The 10,679-nt window shown below is 45.6% G+C and overlaps 1 long non-coding RNA gene across 2 annotated transcripts; it reads left to right on the top strand.

Annotated features, from left to right (window-relative positions):
* Window positions 1-4,374: 4,374 nt before the first annotated feature.
* Window positions 4,375-9,562, top strand: LOC120503053. 2 transcript variants are annotated; one of them, XR_005627654.1, is made up of 4 exons: window positions 4,375-5,384; window positions 6,934-7,003; window positions 7,320-7,388; window positions 7,881-9,562. It is a non-coding gene; the product is annotated as an uncharacterized LOC120503053 (long non-coding RNA). The 2 variants fall into 2 exon arrangements; XR_005627655.1 differs by lacking the exon at window positions 6,934-7,003.
* Window positions 9,563-10,679: the final 1,117 nt, after the last annotated feature.

Below are 10,679 nucleotides of genomic sequence, written 5' to 3'. Positions count from 1 at the left end.
AATGGGAAGTCTCTCTGCCCATGGCAGGGGTGGAGCTGGGTGATCCTTAAATTCCCTTCCAAGCCCCTTCCAGGATTCAGCAATTTTCCTGTGCTTGTCCCTTCCCAGACCCAGGAATGAGCACATTTAAACCCTTCCCATCATCCCAGGACTCTGGGATAATGGAAAGTCTCTCTGCCCATGGCAGGGGTGGAGCTGGATGATCCTTAAATTCCCTTCCAAGCCCCTTCCACAAAATTCCATGATTTTCCTGTGCTTGTCCCTTCCCAGACCCAGGAATGGGCACATCTAAACCTTTCCCCGTGGTTGTTCCTCCCCAGGCTTTCCCTGAATTTGGCATTTCCTGACCAGCCTCCAGCACTCCCATGGCTCTCTTCCTTCTGCTGCCACGTTTGCATTCCCAGTTAAGTCTTTTCCCAAATTTTTCACGTGGGATTATGGCCCAGCACAGCCTGGATTTACAGGAGAACCCAGGGAGGCGTGTGCTGGAGCTCAGATTTCCAAAGGGAAAGGGAAATTATGCTTCTCTGGATCATCTATGCTGTTCCTTTGCTTGTCACAGAGGTAGGAAAAAAAAGGAGGAAATTTCCTTTTTGTACTGCATCTTAGAAAAAAATTTTTTTTTTTAAATTCTGGTTTAAACTGTATTTTTTCCCACCAAAAAAATAAGGGAAACATTTCCATTTTGAACTGGCTTTCCCCCACAACTTCCACTTTAAAATGGATTTTTCTGCCAAAATAAGGAAAGAAAAATCCATGGTAAATATGTTTGTTGGGGTTTTTTTCCACAAAAAAGAGACCACACGTGCCAGCACTCCGCAGCACAGACTGGGGGATTTTGGGCACTTTCCCAATCCCATGTCTGGATCAGCCCTTGGAAATGTGCACTGGATGGGACATCCCCACCCAGCCTGCTGCCCCAGGCAGGAGCAGCTGCCCCTGCAGCATTCCTGAGCCCTGCTCTGTCCAAACTGCTCCCAAACCCCAAACCCGGGTCACCTGTCACATCCCACCCCTGTGGGGTTTTCCTGCTGCCTCACATGAATCTGCCTTTCTCCAGGATCTTCCTCCTGCAGGGATCCCACATCCCATAGAATCTCTACCTATAGAGATATAAATATATAAGTATATATATAAAAATATAAGTAGAAATGTATTACTATATTATATATATAATATATATTATACAGATATTCACATATATAAAAAGTAGATATATATTAATATATCTTATATTAATTATATTAGACTATATATAATATATATTATACATATATACACATATATAAGTATATATATAGTAATATATATTTATATATATTATATATATATTATACATATACATATCTATACACACATATATCTATCCACCTATAGATATAGAGATATAAATACATAAGTAGAAATATATATAAAAATATAAGTAGAAATGTATTAATATATTATATATATAATATATATTACACAGATATGTACATATATAAAAGGAAGATACATATTAATATATATTATATTAATTATATAATATATATTATACATATATATATACACACACACATGTATATACACGTGTGTGTGTGTATGTGTATATATATATACACACACATATATATGGTAATTAATTCAAATCCCAAGGAATTTTTGACCCCCCAGACCTCGAGCACTGAGCATGGAAGAAACACAAATTGTCTCTATATGAAGAGACATCCCTGAAAATATTTCGCTTTCCAGGCTGCTCTTAAACAACTTCTGGGAACTCTTCTCGTGCCTGTCCCCGTTGTGTTTTCCATGTCATTCCTAAGGAAAAAAACAACCTGTCAGCTTCAGAGAATCAGGTATCAAACTCCACCTCAAAAGTCAAAACCCCCACGGATTTACACCCATTTTTATCGCTTCCCTCAGCTCCTTTCCCCTCTGTGTTTTAAATCCTTATTTATTTTCCAGCTCCCTAAAGCGTGGAATTGTTTACATTGGTCTTTAATATTATTAAGTCCCACTGAAAGTCCAGGTGAATTGTGAGTTCCACAGAAAACAGAAACAATTTGTATTTTTAACTGGGTTTTTCCACAGAAAATGGGGGAAATGAAATTTTAAAATGGATTTTCCCACCAAAATGGGGAAAAGAAGTAAACTTTAAACCTGGTTCTCCCACAAAAGAAAGGGGGAATTTTCCCTTTTGTACTGTATCTTAAATAAAAATATAATTTAAAAGTTTTGAACTGTACTTTTTTCCACCAAAAGAGTAAGGGAAACATTTCAATTTTGAATTGGCTTTTTCCCCAGTTTCCACTTTAAAATGGATTTTTCCACCAAAACAATGCAAGAAAAATCCATTTTAAAAAGGATTTTTTTTCCCCAAAAAAAAAAAAAAAAAAAAACCAACCCCCACCCCCCCAAAAATAAACCCGCAAAAAACCCCCCACCAAACCATCACCAAATTATTTTAGAGATTTTTTTTTTTCAAAATGCCTATTTTGAAAGGCATTTTCCAGGAATTTACATTTTAAACTGGATTTTCTCACCAAAAATATGGGGGGGGGAAAAGAAATACATTTTAAACTGAATTTTTCACAACTTCCATTTTACACTGGATTATTCCACCAAAAATATGGGGGAAAAAAATCTATTTTAAACTGATTTTTCTGCAACATCCATTTTACTCTGTATTTTCCCACCAAAAATATGAAAAAAACCTTTCTCTTTTAAACTGATTTTTGCACAACTCCCATTTTGAACTGGATTTGTTTACCAAAAACATGCCAAAAATTTTTTTAATTTTAAAATGTTTTTTCCATAACTTCCATTTTAAACTGGCTTTTCCACCAAAAATAAGGCCAAGGGAAAAAAAAACGTATTTTAAACTGATTTTTCCACAACTTCTATTTTAAATGCGCTTTCCCCACCAAAAACATGAAACAAAAAAATTCTATTTAAAACTGATGTTTTCGCAACTTCTATTTCAAACTGGGTTTTTCCACCAAAAACATGCAAAAAAAATTTTTATTTTAAACTGTTTTCCCCGCAACTCCCATTTTAAACTGGATTTGTCCACCAAAAAGACGCCAAAAAACTTTTTATTTTAAGCTGGTTTTCCCCATGAAAAATATGACAAAAATCTATTTAAAACGGATTCTTCTGCAACTTCTATTTCAAAGTGGATTTTTCCACCAAAAATACGCGAGGGAAAAAAAAAATCAATTTTAAACTGATTATTCCCACCAAAAATACGGGAGGAAAAAAAAATCAATTTTAAACTGATTTTTCCTACCAAAAATATGTGAGGAAAAAACAACTTTAAACTGATTTTTCCCACCAAAAATATGACAAAGAAAAAAAAATCTATTTAAAATTTATTTTTCCGCAACTTCCATTTTAAACTGGATTCCCCCACCACAAATATCTCCAAAATAAATTTATTTCAAGCGCTTTTCCCCTCAATTTCCGTGCCCTTTTTCAGCAGCGCTCCCGCCCTGCCCAGGCCCCGCGCCCCTGAGGCGGCAACGGCCGCGACCTCCCCAAGATGGCGCCGGCCCCCCTCACGCCCTCCCCAAGATGGCGCCGACCTCCCTCCTATGGCCTCCCCGCCCTCCCCAAGATGGCGCCGACCTCCCGCCTATGGCCGCCCCCGCCGCCCTCGCCCTCCCCAAGATGGCGGCGGCGCGGCGCTATGACGCCATACGTCCCGCTCCCCCCCTCTCGCTGTCCCCGGCCTCCTCCGCCGCGGGGGCGGCGGGTGCGGGGCGGCCTCGGAGCCAGGGCCGGGCCGAGCCGGGCCCGGCCGGGCCGGGCGGGGAAGTTGGGCCGCGGCCGCAGACATTGGCGGGGCTTTTGCTTCGCCCTTTTTCCTGCCGTTCTCGGAGCCCCTGCTTTCCTGCTTTTGGCCCGAGCCACCTTTTTCTTTTTTTTTTTTTCTCCTCCTCCATTATCCCTCCTTTATTTTCCCCTTAACCCTTCCCCCTTTTTTTTCTTCATCCCCCCTGTTTTTCTTCACCTCTATTTTTTTTTGCCTTCACCCATTTTTTTCGCCTTCACCCCCACTTTTTTGCTTTCACCCCCATTTTTTTACTCTTCACCCCCCTTTTTTTAATCTCCCCTTTTTCCTTTCACCCCCTCTTTTTTTCCCTTTACACTCCCTTTTTTCCCCCTTAACCCTCCCCCCTTTTTTTCTTAATCCCTCCTTTTTTTTCTTCGCTTTCACTCCCATTTTTTTACTCTTCACCCCCCTTTTTTTAACCTCCCCTTTTTTTCCTTTCACCCCCTCTTTTTTTTCCTTTACACTCCCTTTTTTTTTCCCTTAACCCTCCCCCTTTTTTTCTTCACCCCCACTTTTTTGCCTTCACCCTCATTTTTTTACTCTTTACCCCTTTTTTTTTTCTTTTAATCTCCCCTTTTTTTTTTCCTTTGACCCCCTTTTTTTTTCCTTTTCACCCCCTTTTTTTCTTCACCCCATTTTTTTCCCTTCATCTCCCCTTTCCCTCCCATAATCAATTAAGCTGTAAAATGCCTCAGAGATAAAAGACTCCAGCCTTGATGAAGCTCCTCTTCATGCCCCATTTTTCTCCCCTTTCTCTTTGTTTTTTTCCCCCTTCACCTCCTATTTCTTTCCCGAATCACAGAACCAGTTAGGCTGGAAAAGACCTCTGAGCTCATTGATGAAGTTCCCCTTCATTCTCCCTTTCCCCCCCTTTATTTCTCTGTCACCCCTCTTTTTTCCCCTTTTACCCCCTTTTCCCCCTCCCTTTTATTTTTCTTTACATTCTGCACATGTATAATTTTCCTCCCTCTGTCCAGGAGGTTGGGAGCGAGTTGAAACCTGTTAATCACTCACCTCCCCTCCATTTAAAATACCCAAAAATTGGCTGTGAATTGCCTATAAAAAAGGGGTGTGACTGGCTATGTGTTAAAATACCCAAAAAAAGTGCTCTAAAACATCTGGCTCAGGACAGACCTGCCTGTGACTGAGGTGCTCAGGCCCTTTTTCGTGTAAATAATAATTAAGGGACAGAAATAATTCAGCTCAGGACTCTTCCTCCATTTGAGGTGACCAAGTTAAGCTTTCTTGCAGCTGCAGGTGATTTTTGTTGCATGGGGAGATGTTTTCTCTGTCCAAGTTTGGGAACTCTGCTTTGTGTTTGTGTTATTTTTTTTTCTCCTTCACTGGACTGTTATTTCCAGGATTTGGGATTTTTAATCCCTCAGGCAGGGCCTGGCTGTTGAGGTTTTGTTTCTAAGCCTTGCTGGTCTCTGAGCATGGTTTTAGATCCTCTTCCCAGATCCTGAGAGCATTCCCCATGTGAACTTCATCCTTTCTTCTCCTTCACCCACATCACAACTTCCAAATCCTCTCACAGTGAAGTTTCAATTCCCAAATATTGAGGAAATAGGTGAGACACTTGTTCATCTTCATTGAAATTTTCGTGCTGGTGGTAAAACTGGGAGCAATGATTTTTATTTTTTTTTCCTGTTGAGGGAGAAAGGAAGTGCATGATGATGATGATGATGGTGCTTGTGGAAAGCTGAGGATTGTAACCACTGAATTTTCCCAGGTTTTAACCTTGCCCATCCATCCCTGGAAATGTCCAAGGCCAGGCTGGATGGGGCTTGGAGCAGCCTGGGATGGTGGGAAGATGGGATGGGATTTATGATCCCTTCCAACCCAACCCACTCCATGATTCCAGCGAGTGCCACAGCCCGGGGTTCATTTCAATCCTCTCATCTTCCTCTGTGGTTTCTGGGTGTGTTTGGTGTTTTGCAGACTGTCTCAGTTGGTTTCTGTGGAGTTCTGTTGCATCCTGGTTGTTTTCCGTGAGCCTCACGTCATTTTTGTGAGGTTTTGTGGTGACCTCTTGTGCACAGGCCATAAACATGGCGAGCTGGGAGCCCTCAGCCTCATCCCCTGCGGGTTTTGTGCAGCTCTTGGAATACTTTAGGGTTTAGGAGATGTGTGGCGTGACAGAGGTGACTTGGCCAGGACAACAAACATTGCAGAAGTTCCATGAAACCATCCTGGAAAACCCAGCCCTGGCAGTGAGGATCCTTGGTGTGGGTGGGAGGTTGCGCCTCCGTGCTGCTCCCCCAGGAAAATGGCAAATTTGGGGGATTGAGCTCAGGGAAGTGGTGGAATCCCCACCCCTGGAGCTGTCCAGTCTGGCACCTGAGGCTGTGGTTTGGCGGTGAGCACGGTGGGGCTGAGTTGATGTTGGACTCTCTGCTCTCAGAGGGCTTCCCCAACTCCACGATTCCATGAGCAAAGAGCTCTTTGCTCCAAGGGAGCTTGGCCACCGTGGGGTTTTTCCTGCCTTTAATTGTCTGGAATTCCCTGTTCAGATTCCCTGAGCCTGCTCAGCTGCTCTGGTGTCCACCTGCAGCCCACGCGTGTCATGGCGTGAGGAATTCTTCACATGCTGGGAATTCATCACTTTTCTGTCTCTCAGGAACCTGGATCACCTTTTTTCAGCCTTAAACCAGGCAGTTTAACCTCTGGCAAGCTCAGGCCTGGAATATTTCAGGCTTTAGGAGACACCAAGGAATCCCTGGAGAGTGGAGGAGCCCAGACTGGGAGCACTGGGACCACTCTTGGTGTCCGTGCTGGTCATGTCCAACTTCTGCCATGTGCATGCACAAGCTCTGGGAATATTTCCATTGTTTTTCCAAAGGAGGGAGGTCTCCATGCAGTTCCTCTCTCTTGAAGAGTTTGGGAATTATTATTTTTTATGCATTACCTTCCTCTCATCTGGGAAATTGTCTTCCAGGAAGGCAGCAGGGCACAGTGAACTCTGCTGTGCTCCTGAATCCCTTTTACCAAGGAAATTTAATCCACTCTTTTCTACATCAGAGCATTTTGTGCTGTCAGTAGGAGTGGTGGGGTTGTGTTGATGATTTTTGGTGCAGGGAGTTCTGTGGAATTCAGCCTTGGACTTTTATCTTCCTTAGGCTGCTTCTGAAGTTGATCTGTGGGAAAAAACCACACAGTTCAGATATTTTGTGTTACCCAGTGCCCAAGGTATTTAATAAAATAATTTTAAACCACTTTTTTGGGGGGTTTAAAATAACTTCTGCTGCACAGTGAGGATTTTACTGGTACTGTTGAGTGCCCCATACCCTCTGGGGAAAGAACCTTTTCCAAAATCTGGCCTAAACCCCCTGACAGAGCTGCAGCCATTCCCTTGGGTGAAGTGGAACCCTGTCCCTGGGTGTGTTTAAAGGGAATCCATCCTCTTAGGGTTTGGAATTCAGCTTTTGTTAGGTCATTTTAGTGCTTTCCCACTGTGGGGTGCAGGTCCACACCCCTGCCCTGATCCATTTCTCTCTTATTTTAGTGATTGGATTTGTGTGTCTGCTCTCATGGATCTCTTCATCAGCTCGTTTTGCCTGTGAATCCAAACCAGGTAAATAAATCCTGGCAAAACCCCCGTGGTTTCCAAACATGGCAAATTATAGAACTGGGAACATCACTGGTGACTTTTATCTCTCAAACTAGAACTCCCACCAGAAGCCCTCTCCACTTCCTGACCTAAAGGTTGCAGTGGAGTGTGAGAAAAGTTTTAAGGCCCAGAATTGTGCAAGGCTTTGTGCCAGGGAGGAGGAACCTCTCACCTGGAGCATCCAGGACCTCCCAGCCTTGGGGAAATTCAGATTTGTTCTGTGCCCACTGCAGCAATTGCAGTGGGGTTCAATATTCGTGTATTCCCCAATTCTGGTCCTTCTGGGGTTTTTTTCCCCCAAAACTGGGGGCTGATGCAGTTGCCAGGGGGAGGGCTGGTTGGGGTTTGTCCAATTCCTGGGAAACCTCAGAGCCCCTTACTTATCCTTTGGGATCAGCACAGCTACAGCCAGGAGCTGTCCCTGTGTTCCACCCGAGTGTGAGAGGTTTTCCCCAGGTTTTTGGGCAGGACTCTGAGGCTGCTCTGGGTTTGTTGTGGATGAGCTGCTTGCCAGACTCCAGAATCCAAGAAGAATTCCAAGAGGGAATCCCTTGCAGTGCCAGATGGAACCCAGGGAGCTGTGGGCTGTGTTTGGTGGAGCTCTCAGCGTGTCCTGATCCACGCTGACATTTTGATGTCAATGAAATTCCATCTTTTTTCCCTCCTGGAAGAAAAAAAAGATGTAGCTGTACAAAAACCCTGTGGATGCTGTGGATGGCAGGTGGATTCCATCTCAGTAGGATTGGGAATTCCAGCACCTCCTTCCCTTCTTGTTTTGCACCCTTTCTCACCCTTTTGCCGGGGTGTGGAGCCTGGTTTTGTGCTGGAGGATGGCAGCAGGAGCCTCCTTGGTTCAGAGCATTATTTTTGTTGTTGTTTTTGTTTGGCAGATGTGTGAATTGTTTGTGTGCTGCCTATAAATAATAAATGGGTTGCTCAGATCCTGCAGCGACTCGGAGGGAAACTCAACTTGTTCAGACCTACAAAATTCAGCTGACCTCAAACACAGAAGGGAAAAGCCATGAAAGTGTATTTTCACTCACAGACCACGCTTGCTTGTGATCCAATCCAGGAGTAACCGAGTCCCTCCCACTGTTCATTACATAAGCATCTAATTAAAGGAATCAAACAGGGATGACTTGGAAAACTTCATACTCTGGGTCAAAAATACTTGCAAAACCACAGCCCCGAGTGCCCATGTTTTATTGATGCTGGGGAGTGCTGTGTAAATGAAGAAGTTTATTCTTGGTGTCAGCCTTTAGAGTCTCCTGCTGCTTCTGCAGTCGCTTCCTCGGGCACCAGGAAAATCCTTTCACTCCTGATTTCCCTTTGGAAGGAGAAGGGACTTCATAGTGCTGCTCCCTTCCCTCCCTGGAAGGAGCTGTGGATTCAGAGCTCTTCTTGTGGTCGCTTTGGGTTGAAAGTTGGGTTATTTTCAGGCTTATCAATTCTGCATCATGAGCATTCCCGTGGATTTAGGGGTAGATTGTGATTTTGGTCCCTTGCTCCGGAAGGAAACTGTGAATTTCCCTGGGAATGGTTGGAATACTTCAGCCCTGATAATCAGAAGTGTATGCAGATGGAGGTGGTGGTGGAGAGACGTGAAAGACACCTGAAGAACAGAATGTGGCAGCAAATAAAAATCCATGGTCCATTTTCAGCTTATGGGGTGGGGTTGTGAGAGGGGCTGTGGAAGGCTGGAATTCCCTCAGGATTTGCACACCATGCTCAAAGCAGGGAAAGCACAGCGTGAGGGTGGGTCAGGGCTGGAATTCCAGGATGCTCAGTTCTGGCTGCTCTCTCTGGGTGTGCAGAGTCCCCTGTGGGAGGCAGCCGGGTCCCGAGGGACACGGAGAGCACCTGGCCTGCTCAGCAGGCTCTGTCAGTGTGGGATCAGTTTAAACCCAGCTTTAGACCTGAAAGACTGGCAGGCAAATCTCTCTGGTGTAGTTGGGCTGGAAATGCAATTTTTTCCCCTCCAGAAAACACAAATTTTGATGTGAGGCTGCGAGTGTGACGTGGGATTTTCTCATGGGGTTTTCTCACCTACCTGCTGGGTTTGCACAGGGTCAGTTTCCCTTTTTGGGGTCATGGAGTCATCATGGAATTGTGGAATGGTTTGGGCTGGAAGGACCTTAAAGCTCATCTCGTGCCATGGCAGGGACACCTGCCACTGTCCCAGTGTCCAGCCCCAGTGTCCAGCCTGGCCCTGGGCACTGCAGGGATCAGGGGCAGCCCCAGCTGCTCTGGCAATTCCAGCCCAGCCAGCAATTCCTCATGGCCAACATCCCATCCATGGCTGCCCTCTGGCACTGGCAGCCATTCCCTGGCTCCTGTCCCTTGTCCCCAGTCCCTCTGCAGCTCTCCTGGAGCCCCTGGAATGTGCTGGAAGCTCTCCCTGGATCTTTCTCTCCAGGTGAACATTCCCAGCTCTCCCAGCCCGGATCCCTGGGAACTGAGGGGCTCCTCTGGATTTCCTCCAGCAGCTCCAGGTCCTTATGTTCATTAGTCCCAGAGGATTTTCTGGGGAGTTTTCCTCCTCAAGTGCATATTTTGCAGGGCAGCCAAGCAGACGTGTTCTTGAACCACTCGAACTTCAAGAAGCAGTGGCCAGGCTGCCATTTTGGGTGGAAGTTTGATAATTAAACGTGATTAGGGCTGTACTGTCTGTCCTTACCACGTGCTGATCTTGAGTTAATGCCATGTGAGGACTGAATCCTTAGGGTGGTCCATTGTCATTTTGGGCACCACCACAAGAAAAGGTACAAAGGTGTTGGAGAGTGTCCACAGGAGGAACACAGGGATGAGGAAGGGGCTGGGTTTGTCCAGCCTGGAGGAGAGGAGGCTGAGGGAGACTCCCTGGGGCTGCAGCTTCCTCAGGAGGGGCAGCTCTGCTCTGTGTGACCAGGGGCAGGATCTGGGAAATGGTGTTCAGCTGTGCCAAGGGAAGGTCAGGCTGGGTATCAGGCTGGTATCAGGCTGGTATCAGGTTGGATATCAGGGAAAGGTTCTTTCCCAGGGGTGCTGGCACTGCCCAGGCTCCCCAGGGAAGGGGCACGGCCCTGGGGCTGCTTGGACAGCGCTGCCAGGGACAGAGTGGCATTGCTGGGGTGTCTGTGCAGGGCCTGGGCTTGGATTGGTGATCCTGTGGATCCTTTCCAACTGAGGATATTCCCAGATGGAGCCAAGGCTGGACACGTGGTGATGCTTCCCACCTTGGAGCCTTGTTGGGACACGGCTGTGGCATCTCTGTCC

Source organism: Passer montanus, unplaced genomic scaffold, assembly GCF_014805655.1.
Source record: "Passer montanus isolate IOZ18808 unplaced genomic scaffold, ASM1480565v1 scaffold240, whole genome shotgun sequence".
NCBI lineage: Eukaryota > Metazoa > Chordata > Aves > Passeriformes > Passeridae > Passer > Passer montanus.
This window is presented reverse-complemented; position numbering and strand designations above follow the sequence as displayed.